Raw genomic sequence first — 5,987 nt, 5'->3', positions numbered from 1 at the left:
TACTGCAAGCATAAAGATGGATGTATTTCCTGATGGACAGAAGGGACAGCATTTTAATTGTCGTTCATGCCCGTTCGTGGGATGACTGAGCGCTCGCCCCCACGCATGTCCGTGCACCCACTCAAATAGAGGGCGTTCATACGCTGATTTAGTGTGTCCTGTGGTTATCAACTCAAGGCCTGTTTTGAGGATTTATTTTTGCATGATCTAGCCACAAATTTGATATATATATTCAAAAAATCCCATAAAAATTGCAATCACGACTAAAAGCCAAGTTGACTAAGTAATGCCTAGTTTTCTAGCGCAAGCAAAAACCTGGGGGCCAGGGGGTAAGGTGAAGATGTTTTACGTTCTCACCAACGGAGGCTCCACTTGTGTGGAAGGAGCAGTTAGTGCACTTCATCTTGGTTTTGGACGTTGCAAGTTCGAACCCCAAATGGTATGGTTAACCCTAGCTTTCTATGTGGAAAAAAAAAAAGTTTTACGTTCTTAGTATAGCGATAGTAAGTACGATTTCCGTGTAAATAAAAAAGAAAAACCAACATAAAACACAAAGACCCACCACACATACGATCCATTACTCCAAGTTGAAAGCTAACAATATATACCGAATTACAAGATACCATTTAAATTTCATCTTTTAGTCTTTACCCATTGCCCAAGGATGCCATTATTTTTAATTGACCATGAAAAACCCTTAAAAGAAAAAGATAGAGAAGAGAAGAAATTTTGCTACGGCTGAGACCACACGTCAGTGTGGCAGGGATACATGGGGAAGACGCCGCGGGGCCCACCACCACCACCGCCGGCCAATGGGAGGTACGCATCGCACTCGACGTGGATGCCGTAAGGACCGGACGTCCAGCTCCCGACCTTCCAGCGGAGTCTGCCTTCGACCTGGACGGAGAACCCGCCGGAGGCGTAGGGCGGGGCTTGCTGGACGGACGCCACCAGGTAGGGGGCGACGGGGACGTCCGTGCCGCAGAGGAGCGGGGACCAGACGTCGACGTCGTTGTTGCCCTCGTAGGTCGGAGGGAGCGCGGCGGGCGGGGTGATCTGCTGTCTCATGTAGGAGGCGTGGACGGACAGACGGTCGTAGTAGACGCCAATGCGGTCGTTGGGGTTGCGGGAGACGAGCGTCACCTGGATGGCGGAGTCCAGCAGGCCGGGGGCCGTGGCGTTGAGGCTCACCACCGATGCGTCCTGCAGCACGAAGTAGGGCTTCTCGGGGCGGAGGACGAGGTAGACGACCAGGATGGCAAATAGTACCAGGACGACGAAGATCAGTACGCCCCACAGGATCCGACGGTAGAGCTTCGCATTGCAGTCTTCTTCGTGCTGGCCGCAGTCCTTCGACGACATAGTGATGATGGTAAGGAAGAATTTGGTGGCTCTTGAGGGAGGAGGAGGGAGATGGTGGATGGATTCGTGGGGTTGAAGTAGATGATGGGTTATTATAATATGAGGCTGTGTGGCTGACCAACCCGCCTCAAGCGTCTGCATCATCTGCAATGGGTTCTGCCAAATGGATCTGGTTTGGTAGTAGTGATCCGATCCGAATACGAGTCATTGTTTTGGTACACGGGTTCTTGAAATAAGATGCGAATGTGCCTTGGGTTTAAATTTGTTTATTGGATTTCATTTTTTATTAGGATTTGGGATTGAATTTGTATTTTATGTCGGATCGGTGTTCGTTGCGGTCCAATCCTAGCAAATTGATTTTTTTACAAATTTTATTCATGTAGAATCTTGGTTTTGGATCTTTTTTAGGAATCCAGTATTGTCATGTATATTTTGGTCGCTGATTCCATCTTATCTCAACGAATATCATTTGGATCTAGGGTTGTACACGGTTCTGTTGCGTACATTTTGAATTTAGATTTGGGTTCAACTTAATATAGCACAATTTCTAATCCGCATGCATCCTTACATGCTAATTACTTCATAGTGGTTGGCACTCTTGGTCCACTAGGATCTGATCCATATTATCCAATATGGATAAACACACACACACACACACACATAAATTGGCTACAATCATTTTTGTCTAAAAACAATTTAGCGAAACCCTTTTTTTCCTTGTCTTTTAATAAATCTAACCCCATGGGAACTTGTTTTTATCGTCATTGAGAAGACACGAATCAATGGTTGTTTCTCACCAAATCAAGCATGCTAAACACATTTATGACATTAGATTGAGTCAAAGCAATTTGCAGAGAGAAAGAGAGAGATTCAATGGTAATCCAGAATGGTTGGGCATGAAGCATCTGTAGGCAAGTTTCAAATGGGCTGTTAAATATTATTATAGCTCAATCAAAGGAATGTGGTGAAACTAACAAACTGAAGTGCGGTAGGGAAGGAAGGAATTTCTGTCCTCTTCAACTTCTGTCTTTGGAGTTCTATTTGTTCATATGTTTTGGGGTTTAGGGTCCTACACACCACAATGTGCTGGGGGGACCTACAGTTGAGAGTTGGTGATTCTACTGATGCTTGACCTACTTTTTTTATTTGTGAACCACACTTGCCTGTAATAAAGGCAGGCAGAGAAATAGGCTGGTAAAAATATTTTTTAATGGCTACCAAACAACAACCACGTTAGGAGCGAAGGTGCATACAACGTGATCATTGGTCACAGTTGCTCGTTTGATTCTCTCATGATTTGACCAACATGACATTGACTTGCTAGAGCCAAATGAATATATAGTTTGCGTTGAGATGTGAGAGCATGTTCTGCGGTTTAAAAATATTACATTTTTTTCGCATATATAATTTCGGCCACTAAAAATTAAAGACATTATATTTTCAAAATATCAGTAATATTTGTGATTGCAGCCTCTTTTCAAAAAATCGTTTCTTATTTTTGGTACATAATACGCCAAGAGTCAGTAATATAATTAAAAGTTCTCAGGGAAAGTTGAAGTTTTTTTGTGGTACTAAAGTCATTGTCTACTTTTCAAATCAAACACAGGCATTATTTGGACTTTCCCCAGACTCATTTGGCTTCTTTTTATTTTTTATTATATTATAGTGGAGGAACGTAATGCAGGAGTATAGAAGTTTCCTTCAGTTTTAGAAAATGATCCAACTTTTTCGTACATAGAATCAATAATCTTGAGCACTGTATTCTAGGGTGACAAAACTCCAATAGTATATGCACACATGGCTAAATGGTTGATGGGGGATATAAAGAAAAGGTTTGTACAACTAAATTAGGCAAAGTTTTCATCTTGATATCGTCGGCACTACGCTATGGTTGGTACTTCCTAAATGATGCTGACATCATGTTCTCTTGAACCAAACAAACATATTTGATGACCTCATATTTCTCTCTCAAACACACACACACACACTCTTAATGAGTAGCTCCTATAAACCATTTTAAACGGCTTCAAAATACACAATTTAGAGTGTTGGGTTAATTCAATCTCAGACATATTCTCTATAAGTTTACTTGAAAAAAATTATATTATATTAGGCATTTTTCATGTTTAGATGCGTAATGAAAGTAATAAAAAATTGATGATTTATATTGCATTGAAATAGAAATCATGGTTTCTCACCAAATCAATTTGATCTAAACATGGTGGGTAATGAATAAGCAATGGGGAATGCATGTATAAGTTAGGATTAAGCAAAAAAACATATGCAAGTATGTTTTGTAGAAGCTTTTTTGACAGTTGAATATATATATATATATATATATATATATATATATATATATATATATATATATATATATATATATATATATATATATAAAGTAGTTATCTAGTTCCATCCATGTCTACTCCTAGCTTACTAGGCTTCTGGATAGGTTTTTCACATTTCGCTCAAATCTCAGATGTGTTCTACATGTTTGATTTTATACGAATGAACTCTTGGATCGTCTGATTCCGACACATGAGTAGACCTTTATTGATTGAAAAAATAGGATTTTTGAATGCACTAATATTTATAAGAGTTCTGATTTATCGATTATCAAGCCTTAAAGATCCTGTTTATGGGCTGTAATCGGCAGAGAACCAGTCCCCATAAAACTGAGCATGGAGATCGTATCCGTATTGTGATTTAAAGAAAAATAAAACCCACGAAAGTCTCAATTCACACTCAACTAAACATATTTCTACTAAAAAAGAGAGAGAGACGTCGATGAAAAGCTACGATTGGTTCACAACTCGATCTGTTACGTTTCCATGGAATATAAGGTCAATGGCACAATTGAATTGAAATGGACCTTCCACCTATTACAGACGGGTAAGCCGTAAAGTTCGGCAGATCCATTTAAAAAAAATAAAACGATTGGTGAAAGTTACCTAATCATGTGTCAACCACTTTGTTTTCTTTTACCCACCGTAAGTTTTCATCATCATCTCTGATGTGAGTTACCCACCGTAAGTTTTCATCATCATCTCTGATGTGAGTTTTCAAAAGTCTACTAATACGAAGCTGGGCAATCCCTACAATTTTGACACTTGATCCACATATGATCCGTATGTCCCTCAATTGAAGTAGGACCCACGATTTTAACTGCACGTTCAGAGACACGACACGACACGACAATAGTTTTGTTCACCCTCTCCAAGGGCTAAATTGACTGCACGTCCATGTGGATGACGGGCATCATACCTACGAGTTATCTCCCTCTGATGAAGTGAGCATTGAAAGGAGTGGTACATTGCCCTGGAGCTCATATATATATATATATATATATATATATATATATTCTTTATAAGTCCTTGTTAAAAAAGCATGATACAAACAGAGATGCGGACCACCATGTTTTTTTTTAAGAGGAATTCTTTTTTTTTTTTTAAAGAGGATGCGGACCACCGTGTTGTCTCTGCGTCTCCTATATATTCGTAGTCGAGAATCTTTAAAGTTTGGTGCCCTTGCAAGTTGCACCCGGCTACGTAGCTATGTGGACCACAGGGCCCCACTTACGATGTTAGCATTCCCACTAAATAGAGAGGGTGGTGTATGTTCTCCCCCGATGATGCACTGAATCCCACATCGTGTGTTCGGGGTCCAAATGAGCGTCACGTATGTAAGCACATGGGACTCGTATTCCCGTGTATGTCGGTATCACTTATCATCGGAGTCTGGTGCGGTTGCAAAGACTTAAGCACCCTTTCTTGCAATTCTTGCCACAAAACGACGGTTTGAGAAAATGACAAAAATTTCCTTCATTCAAAAAAAAGGAAACAAATGGTTCAAAAAAAGGACAAACATGTCCTCCATCTACAAAGTCGAGGATGATGTTGACTCTTCAAAGTCTAAACAGCAAAACGAACCTTAGCCGGCGATCCGATGGTGATCCGGCGAAACGAACATGAGCCATCAAAAATGTCTGTTTGAACTTTTCATCGTCATCTTCTTATTTTCCTTCTCCGTAAAACACTGTAAAACTCTCTCTCTCTCTAGAGAAGAAATCAAGGGAGGCAAAGAGTCGGCGATCCGATGGTGATCGTCATCCTCTTTCTGCTAGCAGTGGCCGGAATGCTACTCTCGTCCAGCGGGCAACCGACTGCGGTGGCTCCTCCTCCGCCTTCGAGGGACACCTACAACGGAATCTTCCTCCAGTACACCTACAACGGAGTACAGCCTCCGACTTCCCCATCATGAACCTCATGACTGCCATCGGGATGGCTGGCGACTATAGCCTGATCACGACGAAGATTGTGCTCAAGGGGGCGGTGTTCGGCATCGCGATTTATGAAAATCATGTCGCGCAAAAAAAATGGAAAATCGCAAAATCGAATAGCGATTTATGAAAATCGTGTAGCAAAAAAAAATGGCAAATCGCTATGCGATTTTTGCAAATCGCTGTGCGATTTTCTTAAATCGCTATATCGAGTATCGATTTACGAAAATCACGTAGAAAAAAAATGGCAAATCGCTAAATCGAGAAGCAATTTATAAAAATCGCATAGCAAAAAAAAGCAGAAAAATCGTGGGAAAGGGTGTTACGAAAACCTCGAGCAAGAAAC

The 5,987-nt window shown here is 40.9% G+C and overlaps 1 pseudogene; it reads right to left on the bottom strand.

Annotated features, from left to right (window-relative positions):
• Window positions 1-555: 555 nt before the first annotated feature.
• Window positions 556-1,414, bottom strand: LOC149847187 (NDR1/HIN1-like protein 1 pseudogene; annotated as a pseudogene).
• Window positions 1,415-5,987: the final 4,573 nt, after the last annotated feature.

This window comes from Nuphar pumila, chromosome 2 (genome assembly GCF_984573655.1).
Source record: "Nuphar pumila chromosome 2, dmNupPumi1.hap1.1, whole genome shotgun sequence".
Taxonomy (NCBI): Eukaryota; Viridiplantae; Streptophyta; class Magnoliopsida; order Nymphaeales; family Nymphaeaceae; genus Nuphar; species Nuphar pumila.
This window is presented reverse-complemented; position numbering and strand designations above follow the sequence as displayed.